Consider the following 17,615-nt stretch of genomic DNA (forward strand, 5'->3'; position numbering starts at 1 on the left):
GGGATCTATTTACTGTTTGGGATGCTGCCAGATACTTGTGACCTGGATTGGCCACTGTTGGAAATAGGATGCTGGGATTGATGGACCCTCGGTCTGATCCAGTATGACAAGTTCTTATGTTCTTAAATACTGAACTTAACTGGACCAACCATCTGAATATAGACCCCCTCTATGTTTTACTTTGGAAACACATATAAATTTGCCATGCCAATAAAATTATATGAATCTGATCTGTCATCTTTAAAGGAAGGAACAAGACGAAGCTCATATAGCTAGCTGCGGAAAAATCAACAAAGAATTTATAATGGCCATGCATGTTATCACCTTGCAATCAAGAGTAAAGAAGCAATAATTCATCATCATTGATTATGGTCATCAGAGCTCCCTTCCCAGTGTTTTTGTTTTCAAACTGGCACAATGAGATTAAATCCCTTAGGACTATTCTAACGAAACTCATTGCACTACAAGGCAAAAACACATGAAAAGACATGCAGAGCATGAGAATCATTCTGCAACATTCTGTACACATGAGTTTATTCTGCAGGGTATGCACTATGTTAAAGATGGGCTTTTCCTAAATTGCATTGTCATTCTTGATCATGTTACTCACACCCACCCACCCCCTGTCTGGAGGCAATGCAATCCAAGCATGAGATTGATGTATTGTATTGACAATTTTGATGTTTGGTTTTGAACTCTCTGTACTTGTTCATAACCACCCAATCAAAGTTGCAGGGGGGGGAGGGGGGGCTGTAATTTTTTTAAAAAATGCATCCATTCCTACTCTGCTGACATTTGAAAATCTATGCACCCAGTTACGCTATAAAAAATCACTTTAATTGCAATGATCTTAGCTATAACGGGATCATGTATCACTTGAAGTTGAAAGCAACATAGAAGCAGGATGTAATGCCACATAAAGACTGCAAGGCCCATGTAGTCTGCCACCGTTCCCTTCTTGTTCAATGAGAACATAAGAAATGCCATGCTAGGTCAGCCCAAGGTAATTGGTTCCAGCATCCTGTCTCTGACAGTGAGCAGTCCAGGTGACAAGTACCCGGCAAATGTCATAGGAGTGAATTTTCAAAGGAATTGCACACATAAAAGTAGCATGTATCGTAGCAATTTTCAAAAGCCCATTTACGTGCATAAAACCTGATGAAAATTAACACCCCCCCCCCAAACTCGATCTATTTCCTGTTCCTCCCAGCCATATTAATCGCTTTCTTTATGCTACCTGGAAAATAATGTGTTATGGACTTTTCCTCCAGTAACTTGTCCAAACCTTTTTTAAAACTATGCTAGCCATCTTGACAACATCCTCTGGCAACAGATTAGATTCCACAGTTCGACTGTGCACTGATGTGAAAAAGTACTTTCTACTCCTTGCAGTACCACAGCTTCAACAAGCATCTCCATTTCCCCAGCACCAAACATCCTCTTTACTTGCCCCATGCGTTCTTCAATTCCATTCCCATTTTTCGCCCCATCACCTCTACTAGGAGGATGCTCCATGCATCCGTCACCCTCTTTGTGAAGAAATACCTTTTTTATGTTACTCCTGAAATGACCCCCTTTCCACAAAAAAACAAAAACCTGCTTTTCCTTTTTGTGTTACTTAACACCTTGGAGATATCTGAGTGTCTCTTCCATATCCCCCGTTCCCTCCTCTCCTCTGGGATATATATATACACATTTTTGTTCCTTAAATCTCACTTCATATGGCTTCTGCTGCAGATTAAGCACTGTTTTAGTTGCCTTCCTCTCATCTGTCTGTATATATCTTTTTCTAGAGTAGAAAAACAGTAACATTTTAAAATGGACAAGAAGGGCTTGTCTGCCAGATCCTGCATGCTTTACAGGACGCTGCACCCTAGGTAGTACTTAACAGCATGTAGAATGCGTATAATGCAGTCTACCACAGATCAGCTGACCACCGGCCTTTTTTTTTTTTTCAATTTTATTGGATGAGAGTCAGCTGGTAACTTTCCAGCTTACAACCCTTCTCCTCTATTCAGTATAGAGCTTCCTGTGCCTGTCAGCATATGCTCTGCCTCCTGAGGTTGAACTGGTTTAGCACTGTCTGGTAAGTTAAAGCATGCAAAACGAGCCACGAGAACGCTGAGCCCAACCAAAAGAGAAAGCAAACGTGGATGGACAGAGCAGGGAAAGAAAGCTTCCGGGGAAAGAAAACAAAGCAGTGTGACAGATGGAAAGGTTTCACTGGATGAAGGTATGCTGCAAACAAGTAGCAGGCAGCCAGAGGGAATCAAGTAACGATTCTTGGAAAAAAAAATGAAGATTAAAAAAAAAAAAAAAAAATATATATATATATATATATATATATATATAAGAAGAAAAAAATGCTTGACTTGGGGGTGAAAAAACATTCCAGATTGATAATATGTGTGGATGAAAAGAAATACTCCTTCCCCTTAACCCCCTTCATCCTGCCACTCGCCAAGAAGGGCAATAAGCCATGACAAATAAGCTAGGCATGTGACAAGCCAGCCTGTATGGACAATATTAAAAGCTCAGCATGTCCTTAGAGAGGAAGGCGTGTAGTCCTCAATTTGCAATGCCATGGCCTCAAACCTGAACAGATTACTTTCTGGCGATCAATATCTGTAACCACCAGAGGCCTGTTACTGAGCTTAAAGAAGAAAAAAAAAATTCAGCTTCGGAAAGGCCTGGTCTGAAGCTTTGGGGGTTTTTTTTTTTTTTTTCCTGCCACTGGGTGCTGAGGTAAGTGTTTTTTTTGACAGTGCTCATTTTTCATCTCTTTATAAGGCTGTGCACTGAATGTGAAGCATCCCAGCATGCTTTCTGGTTATCAACATGTTGCAGTTTCCAGTCCCCTATATAGATGGAATCTAAACATAAGAAGAGGGAAGATGCCTGCAGATTAAGGACCATAAAACCCACCTAAGTCTGCCCATTTATATTTCTCAATGCCATAGGCCATAGTTCATCTCTGGCTTTCCCCTTACTTTCTAGCAACTAAGAATTCTCTGTGCTTATCCCATACGTTCCTCAATGTCATTACTCTTTTTGTCACTGCCACTAGGAAGCTGTTACCATGTATTCGCCACCCCTCGCTTTGAAGAAATAGTTTCTGATGTTGCTTCTGAATCTATTCCCTTGGAACCTCATGCTGTCACCTCTTTTTCTAGAGCCCTCCTTCCTCTGAAAAGAACGCTCTAGAGCAAGAGGGCAAACAATAAGCGACACCAACCAGTTTCTTCAACCCAAGATCTAGACCAGGATCCTTCATGGCAAATCAAGAAACCTGTTTTACATGGAAAGGTTCAAGTTACAAATTTCATTCTTTGGATGTCCAGCAATGCCGATATTCTCGAGTGTTTGGCAGGCAGTCGAATAGTAATAATGATGATGATGATGATGAAATTAGAAAGCTACTTTTAATATCCGTCTTTGTTGATTTATTATGCTTTATATATGGGGAGGGCGATAACCAAAGTCATTTCCATGGGTAAAACAATGCTCGTTTTCAAATGTGCATGCTTTATTTTGAAAGGAAGATGCACCTGTGGAAAATGCAGGTGCAAATCTCTGTGGGTATGTTGTTGTTTTTTTTATTGCTGGAGCAATAATCAAGGCAAAACCTCTTTCTTAGTTTTGCTTTGATTCCCGGTGCAAATTCTGCCGGCAAGATGTGCCGGCAGAGTTTGCACTAACATGGGCAGTTCGATTATCGTCCCCTGTACATTTATGCATTTGAGTGAAGAGATCCTCTAGCGGGGTTTGAGTAACAGAATAACTGGGGATTTGCTTTTGTTTGAAATGAAATAAGAAACGCCAATGAGATTTCCCCATTTTTGTTTCTTTTTAAGAACGAAGCAAAAGAAAGCAAAGTTGAATTTGTTTCACAAAAAGCTGCATGCATTAAAAAAAAAAATTGCCTTCTCCGGGCGTCTCCCCTCAAACCTCCCTAGATCCTACCCCACCCCCGCACAACAGTTTACCCACATAGACCGAGATCCAATAGCTGGCAGAGGTGAACCCCTGATGGTGCTTTATTCCGTAACGGTGCCGGCTAAACACGCCTTGCTTGGATTGGAGGGCATTCATCTGGTCAGGAGTGGCAACACAACATGTGCTGTTTCGTTCAGAAAAAGTACCCAGCGGAAAGGCGGGCACAAATCTCTATGGTCTCTTTTTCTCGGAGAAAAGTTTCAAGGGGGAAGGCACGCTCATGCGTTCCCTTTGAAATCTGGTACAAAGCTCGCGGGTTAGAAACAATCCCCCGACTTTGCACCCAGGCAGGCGACTTTTAAAACTGCCTCCGTGTTCCTGCAAAGATAAAACTGGCCCCGCTGAGCTTCTTCCACCTCAGAGAGAGAGAGGCAACACGGCACGAGTTGCCGAGTGGTAAAACTGCTTAAGGTTTCCGTTTCCATATATTTTATTATATGACCTTTTTATGTTTTTGAAAGGGAACAGTAGGGTTATCTTGTTTGAATTGAAAAGCTCAGGTTAAAGAAAGAGGTTAAGCACTGCAACTTAAGTTAAATGGTACAGCTTACAAGGGGAAAGGAGGCTAAGGAGACAAGAAAGTAGATTATTATACCTAAATAGTATCAAACTATTGAGAAGTTAGTTGAATTAAACCCCTATGAATAATTTCCTAACATTCCTTTAAGGTCACACTTTAACATTTTAAGGAACTTAAAATTTGTTAAGAATTCTCGATTACATTTGATAACCAAAGCTATAACTAAAACCTTAACTTTATTACTATATATATATATATATATATATATATACAGTATAGATATATATATATGAACAGTATATTTATATGAATTAGATCAGAGGTAAGCAATTTGGTCCTCCAGGGCCTCCAGCTGGTCAGATTTCCAGGATATCCTTCATGAATAAACATGCGACATACTTGCATACAATTCAGGCAGTGTGCATGCAACTCTATCCCATGCATATTCATTAGTGGAAAAAAAGAAGATCTGACTAGTAGATGGCTCACAAGGACCAGTATTGTCTACCCCTGAACAAGATAGCTTCCATTCCACTGCTCAAATATTGTCTGTATCATTATGTATACAGGCATACATAGCAAACCAGCAGTGGGATGGGGACTATCTAATTCTAGGGATGTGAATCGTGTCCTCGATCGTCTTAACGATCGATTTCGGCTGGGAGGGGGAGGGAATCGTATTGTTGCCGTTTGGGGGGGTAAAATATCGTGAAAAATCGTTAAAAATCGTTAAAAATCGAAAAATCGAAAAACCGGCACATTAAAACCCCCTAAAACCCACCCCCGACCCTTTAAATTAAACCCCCCACCCTCCCGAACCCCCCCCCAAATAACTTAAATAACCTGCGGGTCCAGCGGCGGTCCGGAACGGCAGCGGTCCGGAACGGGCTCCTGCTCCTGAATCTTGTCGTCTTCAGCCGGCGCCATTTTCCAAATGGCGCCGAAAAATGGCGGCGGCCATAGACGAAAAAGATTGGACGGCAGGAGGTCCTTCCGGACCCCCGCTGGACTTTTGGCAAGTCTCGTGGGGGTCAGGAGGCCCCCCACAAGCTGGCCAAAAGTTCCTGGAGGTCCAGCGGGGGTCAGGGAGCGATTTCCCGCCGCGAATCGTTTTCGTACGGAAAATGGCGCCGGCCATACGTGTATGGCCGGCGCCATTTTCCGTACGGAAAATGGCGCCGGCAGGAGATCGACTGCAGGAGGTCGTTCAGCGAGGCGCCGGAACCCTCGCTGAACGACCTCCTGCAGTCGATCTCCTGCCGGCGCCATTTTCCGTACGAAAACGATTCGCGGCGGGAAATCGCTCCCTGACCCCCGCTGGACCTCCAGGAACTTTTGGCCAGCTTGTGGGGGGCCTCCTGACCCCCACGAGACTTGCCAAAAGTCCAGCGGGGGTCCGGAAGGACCTCCTGCCGTCCAATCTTTTTCGTCTATGGCCGCCGCCATTTTTCGGCGCCATTTTGGAAAATGGCGCCGGCTGAAGACGACAAGATTCAGGAGCAGGAGCCCGTTCCGGACCGCTGCCGTTCCGGACCGCCGCTGGACCCGCAGGTTATTTAAGTTATTGGGGGGGGGGTTCGGGAGGGTGGGGGATTTAATTTAAAGGGTCGGGGGTGGGTTTTAGGGGGTTTTAGTGTGCCGGCTCACGATTCTAATGATTTATAACGATAAATCGTTAGAATCTGTATTGTATTGTGTTCCATAACGGTTTAAGACGATATTAAAATTATCGGACGATAATTTTAATCGTCCTAAAACGATTCACATCCCTATCTAATTCCTTACATGGAGTGCCACATGGATGTTTGGGGGATGTTATATAATATATGTGCATCTGATGCAGTGAGATCCTAAATCTAGAGAAGCTTTGGAAGCTAGAATGGCAAGCTTGCAGGAGCTGAGAAAAATACACAGGCAGAGAGAAGAGGCCTTCAAGGACATAATAGAATGGTCCCACCTTCACTCTAACAGCTCCAGTGCTGCTATGCAAGAGAAAGTTCCCAGGAAAGATAGCATCACCGCAGAGTAGCAAAAAATGATCTGTGTAATTGGATTTTCAGAAGACATTTGATAAAGTTCCTTCTGAGAAAAGTTAAAACTCACGAATAGGAGTAGTTTTCCCAATGGAGAGAGTTGAATAGTGGAATTGCCCAGGGATCTATACTTATGCACTAATAATATAGAAAAGGGAGCAATGAGTAAGTAATCAAATCTGCAGATGATACAAAATTATGCAAATTAGCTAAAACACAAGCAGACTGAAGAATATAGGAGGACTTTCTGAGGCTAAGGTACTAGCTACTTAATTGGTAAACTACATTTATTCTGGACAAGTACAAAGTGAAGCACATTAGGAGTGCACATGGCAAAAGGTTTTGTTCCATTTTATGTTCGTTTCACTTTTAATTTATATTCATCTCTTTTAGTTTTGTTCTCTATAATTATTCTTTGTAAATGTAAGTTTTGGTGTAAGAGTGCACTAACTGAAATAACATACACTAAATCAAATGTGTGCACACAATATTTTGAATTACTGAGTATGCACAATTTGATTTAGTGACCGCTAATTTAATTTAATGTCTATTTGAGTTAGTGTGCACTATTTCAATTGAGTGTGCAATATTTTGAATTAGTGCACACTAAAAACAAAGTAAAAAAAGAAATTGTGTGTATTTTTTGTAGTTTCAAAATGAAATGATATGAAACATTAACGGCGAAATTTTCAAAAGGCTGCGTGTGTAAAATACGAGAGATACGTGCGTGGCTGGGTCGTGAGCTCACCGAACGTATTTTAGAAACAGCCCAGCCTCGCACAAATCTCCCTGTACCTGCAGAAGTGTTGGGCCATCAAAAAGGGGAGGGCTGGGGGGAGAGATCTGGGCGGGGAAGAGTGGAGGCCGACTGGGACAGCGGCTGGCGAACAGAAGTTACTTCTGCTCAGAAGGAGCAGTAAGTTATAAAACAAAAAAGTTTTGGCTAGCTAGGTAGGGATTAGGGGTCGAGGAGGAGAGGGGAAAAGGTAGAAAGGGTAGTTAGAGGGATAGGGAACTGGGAAAGGCCTACTCGCATTGCTGTGCATATTTTTTTTAAAGCACCCCATTGCACTTGTGACACGACACCCACCCGCACATGCACGCGCCAATATTAAGATTGCCGCGCACATGTGCATGCGGGAATTGTATTTTATAAAATGCGCATGGAGACACGCGCATGTTATAAAGTCAGCACATCCATGTGCACGTGCCGGGAACTACGTGCACGTGGATGCATGCGTGCGTTTTCGATAATCAACCCCAAGACAATAAGACAATGTTGTTGAAAGCACATCCACAATGCATACAAGTACAAATAATAGGGATGTGCATTCGTCTAGGACGAATTAGTCAATTTCAATGAAATTGCCTAATTCGTCTGGGTCAGAGAGCCCGAAACCCGGACAAGTTTTTCTCAAAATTTTGGGAAAAATTCATTTTCGGGTTTAGTGCGCACTAATCCAAAATTTGGGTCCCCACGAATTTAAAAGGCCCGAACTGTGGGAAATACGAAAATTCCCGCAGTGGGCCGAAAACGAAGCCTGAACCAAAAGGTTCAGGCTTCACACATCTCTAACAAATAACCCTAGTAAAATTGCAAATGGCAGCAGAAAAAGATCAAAATGGCCCATCCACTCTGCCTAGCAACTGCCACCCTGCGTTGTCCACCCCCACACCTTCCATCTAGGGCTGTAACTGCTATCCCATGCAGGTTACTTTCCATGCCTTCTCTTAAGGGTTGTAACTGCCACTCCATAATTTACCCCCATGACTTTCTTGGAAGCACAATACAATCATTTCAGTCCAGTTTGAGGTTGAACCACTGCTCCATGCAGGTTACCCTAGTGTTTGGTTCCCACCTTCTTGCCACTAAGGGCTCCTTTGTATTTATCCCATACTTTTTAAAATTTCTACCAGTGCCTTTGTCTCCAGCACCTCCTCTGGGAGGGTATTCCTTGCATCTACCATCCTTTCTGTGAAAAAAAATATTTTTAGATGAGGTCATATGTCTACCTCCTTGTAGCCTTAAGCTGTGACCCTTCTTTCTACAGTTTCCTTTCCATTGTAAAAGGTGTGTTAATATCTTTCAAATACTTAAACGTCTATATCCCATCCCCCCTGCCTCTTCTATCCTCTTGGGTATCCTTGCTCAGATTCTCAAGCCTCATCTCCTGAGTCTTTGTGGGCAGACCCAACACCATTTTGGTTGCCTTTCTGTGGACTGTCACTAGCCTTTTTCAGATAGGGCCTTCAGAACTGAACACAGTATTCTAAGTAAGGCCTCACCCATGACCTGTACAGGGACATTATCAGCTCCTTTTTTCTAATGGTTATGCCTCTCACTATGCAGCCTAGCATCCTTCTGGCTCTAATCACTGCCTTGTCACAATGTTTCTCTACCTTGAGATCATCGGATACTATCATCCAAGGTCTCTATGTTGATCAATGTACATGAGCATATCTTCCCCTCTCAAAAAATATTACTTTGGTCTTTTGCACCCAAAATGCATGATTCTGTACTTACATAAGAACATATACTGGGTCAGACCAAGGTCCATCAAGCCCAGTATCTGTTGCGATGCTGTTTGCAGGCTAGGCCCACAAGCAGCCTCTTACCTCAGCGGGGCCTAGAGGCCACCGCTGCCGACACCTTTCCTCCACGACCTGGAGGCCGCTGCCATCTCTGCCTCTCCTCGTGGCTGGAAGGACACTGCCTTCACCGCTGCTGCTGCTCACAGCGGGAAGCCACCGCTATCTGGATCCTTATGCGGCCTGGAGGCCACCGACGTCCATTTTCTTCAGGCCTGGAGGCCGCCGTCGATATCACTGCCTTCTATGCGGCCTGGGAGCCGATCTCTCCTACTCTTCGCTGCCTGGAGGCCGCCGATGCCATCTACACGGCCTGGGAGCTGCTGCCACTTTCCCTCTTCGCAGCCAAGAGGCCACCGCCGAAGTTGTTTCACTCGTGGCAGGAAGAGCCACCTATCAGGTCCTCTTCTGTGGCCTAAGGCCACTCCAGAGTGCCTCTTCATGTGGCAGGGAGCCGCCATCAAGCTTCTTTTCTTCGCAGCAGGGAGCCGCCGACATCGGGCCTGCTTCCTCCTTTGCAGCAGGATGCCGCTCTCCATGGTCCTGCCTCTTCCTAGGCACACGGCAGCATCTCTCTTCTTCATTTAAAGGGCCAGCAGTGGGCAGTCCTCCTAGCTCCTCCTGCTGACATCCCCGAGGCATTTTCCTCTTCAGCCCTATAAAGAGGGCCTTCCTTCACTCAGTCTTCGCCTTCACAAGGAGCCAGTCATGGAGCTGGACTGCTCTGGATCCTCAGTTCCAGCTCATCATTCCAGGAGACCTCTGTGATCCTTCCTCGCTTCTTCAAGGCACTCTGTTCTTCATTGGTGTTCCTTGTCTTCATCTGTGGTTTCTGAACCTGAATCTTCACCTTCGTTCCATGTCCTGGTCTCTCATAGGATCCCGTCTCCTTCTCTCCAAATGTCCAGACGTCCTTGCCTCCAGATGTCCAGAGGTACTTGTCTCCAGATGTCCCGATGTCCCTGTCTTCTGATGTCTTCATCCGTCGTGTTCCATACATCCCTGAGGTCCTCCTCTCTAAAGGTCCCTGATGTCTAGTTGGCATAGATGTCCAGACACTTTGTTGTCCTGGTGTCCCGAGGTACCAGAGTCCTTTTGTATCTGATGTCCTAAGTTCCAGTCCTGATGCTTCCAAGTTCCAAGTCCTGATCCTGATGTTCCAAGTTCCGAGTCTTGATCCTGATGTCCTTTGTCCAGTTCTAATCCTGAAGTACCGCCAGTTCCTAGCTCTGGGTTCAGCTTTGCCTCACCCTGGTCCTCGTCTCCAGCTGACCTTCCCTGGGAGTAAATCCATACCTATCCGTTGTCTGTTTCTGGTGGCTGGAGCCCTCTTCTGGTTCGATACTTCCTTGAGCACTCCCCGGATGCCTGCTTCTGTCCTTGACCTAGATCCTTTGTCTTCGTATGAGTATCCCGAGTCCTCAACCCCGTTGGAGTATCCAGAATCCTTGTCTGACTCTCTTGAATCCATGCCTGATCTTCATCCATGTCTGAGCGCCTTGTTTCTGAGTTCTAAGTACCAAGCATCCTCGTCTCATCTAAGTTCCAAGTTCCAAGTATCCTCATGTCCTCGTCTCGTCTGAGTCCCAAGCATCCTTGTCTCATCTGAGTCCCAAGCGTCCTCGTCTCATCTGAGTTCCAAGTGTTCTCATTTTGTTCAAGTCTTCAAGCCTTGTCCAAGTCTCAGAGTACCTGTCTGTTCCAAGTTCTAGTACCATTGCCTGTCCTGGACCTCTGTCCATCCTGTCGTATCTACCGTTCCCTAGTGGCAGGTCCAAAAGGGCTATCGAGTGGCCAGAGGGATACCCCAGAGACCAATATTGAATTGCTGGATCTCTACCAGTGCGTGCAGGTTCAACAGAGGTTAGAGCTCCATGGTCAGCCTGTTCCGCCCATGCTTGGACATGTCTTGACTGCCTCGGCACTTCCACGGAGCTCCTTTCTGCAGTCACACCGTGGTCCAAGGGCACACATCTCCCCAGAATCGGGACCACTCCCTAGCACTCCCGCAACAGTATCCTGTTTCCAACAGTGGCCAATCCAAGACTCAAGTATCTGGCAAGTACCCAAACATTAGATAGATAACAAGCTACTATTGCTTGTTAATTACCATAATAGCAGTTTATGGATTTTTCCTCTAGGAACTTATCCAAACCTTTTTTCAACCCAGTTACACTAATTGGGTTGAATTCCAGCAATGAATTCCAACAATGAATTCCAACAATGAATTCCAGGGCTTAATTATGTGCTGAGTGAAAAAGAATTTTCTTTGATTCGTTTTAAATGAGCTACTTGCTAACTTCATGCAATAACCCCTAGTCCTTCTATTATCTATTACTTTGTTTCATCCTAACTATGGGGCGGATTTTTAATAGTACGCGCGCGGGGTACATTTGTGCGCGCTACCCAGCGCGCACAAATGTACACCTGATTTTATAACATGTGCGCGCTGCCGCACGCATGTTATAAAATCCGGAGTCAGCACGCGCAAGGGGATGCATACTTGTGCACCTTGCACATGCCGAGCCCTAGGGGAGCCCCGATGGCATTCCCTGTTCCCTCCAATGCGGCTCCGAAATCGGAGCAGCCTTGGAGGGAACTTTTCTTTTGCTACCCCCCTTTTCCCTCCCTTCCCCTATCTAACCCACCCCCCAGCCCTACCTAAATCCCCCCTACCTTATTTTATTTTTTACGCCTGTCTCTTGCAGGCGTATCTTGTGCGCGCTGGCCAGCTGCCAGCACGCCAACCTTCAGCACAGCCGCTGTGCCGGAAGCCTCAGTCCCTCCCCCAGACAGCTCCCAGACTGGTGCCATGCCCACGACGCCATCCCCTTCCTGCCCCTTTTTGAAAGCCCTGGGACATACTCGCGTCCAGGGGCTTGCGCGTGACACAGAGCCTATGCAAAATAGGCTCGGCGCGCGCAGGGGCAGGTTTTCGGGGTTACGTGCGTAAGTTACGCACGTAACCCTTTGAAAATCTCAAACCCCCACTAAAGCCTCACGCCTCTCTACGACCAAAGACAGAGCTTTTTCGATAGCGGGCCCATCTATCTGGAATAGCATCCCTTCAAATCTCAGACTGGAGCCATGCCTTTTAACCTTCAGAAAAAGACTTAAAACCTGGCTCTTTCACCAAGCCTTCGCCGATCCACCAGACAATCACTAGTTGTCCTTCACTCTGACCCGGTCTGGCATGTATTCTCACGAACATTGGACTCCGACACTTCCAGGCTAAAGCACCTTTTAAGCTTTTAACCCGTACGCTCCATGGTGACACTTTATATTTATTTCCTGCCTTATCTTCTTTCCAGCTTGTTGCAAGCTTCCAAGTTCTCTTTCCCTGTTGATTGTAACTTTGGCTTATTCCTGCCCATTGTTATCTTTCGTTTACTTGAATTGTTACTTCAGTTATACCATTGTTAAATGTAAACCGATCTGATATGGTTATTTACTATGAAGGTCGGTATAAAAAACTGTTAAATAAAAAAATAAAAAAAAAAATCTACCCCTATATGTACAAAATGCTGGGCTTCATATACTCAAGAAACGGAGTCTTTGAGGGTGATATTCAGCTGCTGAGCAGCTAGTTAACGGGCTGATACAGTAAAAATTGCGGGAGAGCAGGCGAGCGCCCGCTCTCCCAGGGTGTGCACAGGCCACTCTCCTGTGCACGCGATTCAGTAATTTAATGTATTTAATTTAAATTAGGGCTGGCGGTAAAAAGAGGTACTAGGAACACTAGCGCATCCCTAGCGCCTCTTTTCGGACAGGAGCGGCAGCTGTCAGCGGGTTTGACAGCCGACGCTCAATTTTTCCAATGTCGGTTCTCGAGCCCGCTGACAGCCACGGGTTCAGAAACTGGACGCTGGCAAAATTGAGCGTCCGTTTTTCAACCCGCATGCCGCGGGCCTATTTCAAATTTTTTTTTCTTTTTACTTTTTTTTAACTTTCGGGACCTCCGACTTAATATCGCCATGATATTAAGTCGGAGGGTGCACAGAAAAGCAGTTTTTACTGCTTTTCTGTGTACTTCCCCAGCGCCGGCAGAAATTAACGCCTACCTTTGGGTAGGCGCTAATTTCTTAAAGTAAAATGTGCGGCTTGGCTGCACATTTTACTTACTGAATCGCGTGGGAATACCTAATAGGGCCATCAACATGCATTTGCATGTTGCGGGCGCTATTAGGTTCGGGGGGTTGGACGCGCGTTTTTGACATGCTATTACCCCTTACTGAATAAGGGGTAAAGCTAGAGCGTCAAACACGCGTCCAATCGCGGGATAATAGTGTGTTCTGCCGGAGCGCACTGTACTGTATTGGCCTGTTAGTTAGATGGATATACCTATCTGGTTAACCTAACAAGGATATTCAGCGGCACGTCTGTGCCACCAAATTAACCCAGCTATCTTAAAGTTAGCCAGATAGGTATATCCTGCTAACTTTAAACCTGCTCTACAGCATGCCCACATTTAGCCGGCTAACTCCATTCCTCCTGGAAATGCCTATTGCCTTTCCCCAGAACACCCCCCAACTTAACAGGCTATATTCTAGCCGGATAACTTGTTATCCGGCTAGATTATAGCCAGGTAAGAGTTTAAAATCACTGGTCATTTAGATAGATAGCATTTCAGTTATCCATGTAAATGGCTTTTGAATATCTACCCCATTGGGATAAATTGTCAAATAGGCACTCAGGTGCAAAAAAAACCTAGTTAATTTTAGTCAATTATTTTTAGCCAAATTTTCAGTGGAACCTAACTGGCTAAGTTTGTTTTTTATCAAAAATTCAACTAAATTTAGCTGGATTTAGGGATGCTATTTATGCAGCTGGAGCTGCCTATATAATCTCAGCTGGTTAGCTCTGAAAATCAGTGTTAGCTGGCTAAGAGGCTAATGCACTAAAGGGAGAAAAATGTTGCATAGCTGCCTCACACGCAAAAATGCACGTTATTTGTGATCGCATGAACTGTTTGCCTTTTTAGCACACAAAGAGGCCAATATTCAATAGGCTATTTAAAGGACAATTTATCCAGCTAAGGTTACCTGGATAACTTGTCTTGGACATTCAGTGGAGTAATCATCCTACTGATCATTCCCGATTAAACTTATCTGTCTATTCTTTTCAATGTGTTTGGTTCTGTATAAAGTTATGTGGCTACAGTTAGCTGTAGAACTTTACACATAACCAGCTAGATCCAAAAGTGATGTTTTACTTAAAAAAAAAAAAAAAATGATTGCAGGCCTACAGGCCCAACCAGGCCCCCCTCCTCCCTTCCAGCATAGGTGTAAATATCCTGGCACCCCCCTCCTCATAGCGGTCGCATCTTGATTTAAAAAGAAAACAGGGTCAGGGGTCAATTGCAAGCACATCCCCCTACCCCTTGCCCCCCTCAGTATCCCACTCCAGGTTCTCAGCTTTTTTTTTTTTTTAATCAATATTTGTTTCTGCAGGTCGACAAGTGCACCTAAGCAAACGGCAGAAGCAGATGCACCAGGCCCGGATCGTGGGAGGACGCCTACTCTGACATCAGAGAACTATCCAACCAATCAGAATGCATGATCAGGATTCTATCCCATAACAGGAGTGCATGTATCACAAATATACGCCCTACTCTATCTCCTGATTCAAACCCCTAGGTTGAAGTGTGTTCCATTCAAAAAATGAAGCATTGCTCTTTCCGTGTCATCATTCTTGAAATGCATCCACCCCGTTCTAATGTAACCTGACACAAAATAAAGAACTTTAACTCACCTAACGAATGTTGTGCGCCCCTCCAATGTACAACCAGAAGGATTCAGGAAAAACTGCATTCCAGCTTGTTTAATTCTCTACGCTCAGTTAAATGTAGAGGCAGACATACTGGAAAAAAAGTGTTTTTTTTTTTCTTCAGTCTATTTTTGGGAGCTCATGATTAAGAGAGAGCCAGAGCTTCCCACCCTTTACAGGGCACTGATTCAGCTGAAAGGATGACAAGAAGAAACACTGTCATGGATAAAGATACTGCTGCTCTTTTAGTTGTTTCTTTCCACCATTTTTGCCATCAAGGCCTGGATCTTATTTTTCAAGCTGCAATAAACTGGTTTTATGCTGTACACCATTAAAAGACTCTGGCAGTACTTTTTCTTGACTTCATTGATGTTGTCTACTATTCTGCTGCAGTGAGTATTGAGTGAATTAATTGGAAAGACCTTTGAGAAGGAGATTACTGATGGACTATTCCCCTACTGCTCTGAGGGTCCCAGAGTTTGGAGCTCCTCCCTGCCGGTGGAACCCTGGCCACCCAGAGGCTTATTGGTTCATATTACAAAACAGGGAAGAGAGAAGAGAGAGGTTTGGGACATTTGTGCTACAGCCCTGGGAGAATACTAGCCCTTTATTCAGTCTCGCAACTAAGAGGGGGTTTCATGCATATGAGTAGTAAGTGATCTGATCATCTCTGAGGAGTTTACCTAGGGGAATAATGTAGATATTAAATAATGCTGGCAATAAAATAGATCCCTGTGTGAGGTGTGATGATACTGATCCCAAAGAGAAGGAGCAATTTTGGAGAAAATAGGCCTGCACTGGGTCTGTGAATCCCAGGTCCTTTATGCATTTGATTGTGACTTTATAGTCGACACTAAGTGTCAAATGCTACAGACAGGTCAAAGGATATCAACAAGGCTGCCTGCTTATGATTCCCTCATATTCAGAGGTCATCGATTAGACTTACTAGTACCATCTCAATGCTAAAGTGACTGACTAGACTGGATCTGGGCCTTTGTGTTCAGCAGGAAATCAAATAGCTGAAATGCTGTCATTTTTTAACGATCTTTCCTAGAAACGGCAAATTTGAGACTGGTCATGAGTTACCCAGCACATTTGGGTCCAGGTTAGATTTTTTAAAGTTTACTTGATTATAGCTTTTGCTAATGATACATTTACAATGGGATGGAGGCAGCCATGTTGTCTGGATTTGGCCTGTTTGATTATCCAGGAGGAGCATGAGTCAGCATGTCATGTTGGAGCTTTAAGATCAGGTAGATGGGTATGGATATCATTATCTTGTAGTAAGCACAATGTGAAATTGTGGGAGGGAGCGATCTGATGTGCCTGCGGTAGGACTGAAAACAGAATAGTTGCGTTTCATATCCGACTAAATACTGAATGGCATGCAAATAGCTGTGCATATTACATATGGAGATGTGCTGGAAATGCAATTCAAAATAACCCGCTTACAAAAACAGAAACATAGTTGTTGATATTAAAGAGAAAACAGATCAGTTTGTATGAGAATGACTTGTTATGTTTCGCTGTTTTAAAACCAGGACAGTCCAAATCTCAATATTTCTTAATTACGCACTGTTAGGCAAAACCATCTGCTACTCCTATAGCTTATGCATTCATTACAATTATACTGAGAAATAATAAACCAGCTTTTCAAGAAAAACACCTTGGTTTACATTTTTCTGTCAGTAATTTAAAATAAAAAAGTCCTCTATATACAAAAAATGTGTGTACACACATATTTTTTTTTTCTGAACAGTGTGATAAATTAATCGTTCCATGTTTTTCTGAGGTAAGAGAACATTCTTTCTTTGTACCGTATTTTCCAAGTCTCACCATCTTGGCTTAAGTTTCTTGCCATCTTTTTTCAATTCATTCTCCAAAATGCTCAAAACAGATCCACTCTGACTTAATTTCCAGTAAGTAGCCAGTTCACAGCTAGAAAATCAAGAGAGAGAGAGAGAAGAAGCCAAAAAAAAAAAAAAAATCTAAATGGCTTTTTAAAGAAATGCCTTTAAAAAAAAAAAACCAACAAAACAGTATTATTAATAGCGGACTCAAGGATGATGGATGAAAAGAACAAGAGTATCCTTTAATCATAAAGCACTAACGTTCCAGCAGTGCTGGTAAGTGAGCGGAGCAGGGCAGGCATTTGAGACTTAAACAGATGGATTAAGAAAGGGTTTTCCACTGTGGGCTGCTGGACTGATTTCAAAACAGCAGTCTGATTAACTAATGCACAGAATGTAAGTGATTCCTGCAATCAATAAACTTTCATGTAAGCATATTTGAATTATAATATTTAAACACCCTGGACAACTGTGGAATCAGTGATACCCGTTATCATCAGGCCAGCAAAGAGCTAGCTCTGCTGGAGCCAGGAGGATCCATTTTTCACACACACACACACACAAGGCGTTTGCATAATCCACAGACGGGTCATGAGGTTGAAAATAAATGGGCGACAGGGGAGAGCAGTTTTATGCAGTCACATGCCAGGGACGTCTGTTTTCCATGCCGTGCGCCTGTCATGCAAGGTCATCTCTGGTAAATTTTGAGAACAGCTATCTTCTGTCTCCTCCCTGCACAAAACCAAATGTGAGAGAAAGAGGGCTGGCAAGTCTTGCAGATTGAAAGTTGTAATATATTTTGTCGGCGCCCCAGGAAAATGGTGATAAACGGTGAGACTTTAATACTGTTTCCAAGCAGTG

The 17,615-nt window shown here is 44.1% G+C and overlaps 1 long non-coding RNA gene across 1 annotated transcript; it reads left to right on the forward strand.

Moving 5' to 3' along the window:
• The first annotated feature begins 1,997 nt into the window (after positions 1-1,997).
• On the forward strand, positions 1,998-16,756 carry LOC115088786. Its single transcript, XR_003855877.1, has 3 exons — positions 1,998-2,086; positions 3,174-3,306; positions 14,589-16,756. It is a non-coding gene; the product is annotated as an uncharacterized LOC115088786 (long non-coding RNA).
• The last annotated feature ends 859 nt before the right edge of the window (positions 16,757-17,615 follow it).

This window comes from Rhinatrema bivittatum, chromosome 3, assembly GCF_901001135.1.
Source record: "Rhinatrema bivittatum chromosome 3, aRhiBiv1.1, whole genome shotgun sequence".
NCBI lineage: Eukaryota > Metazoa > Chordata > Amphibia > Gymnophiona > Rhinatrematidae > Rhinatrema > Rhinatrema bivittatum.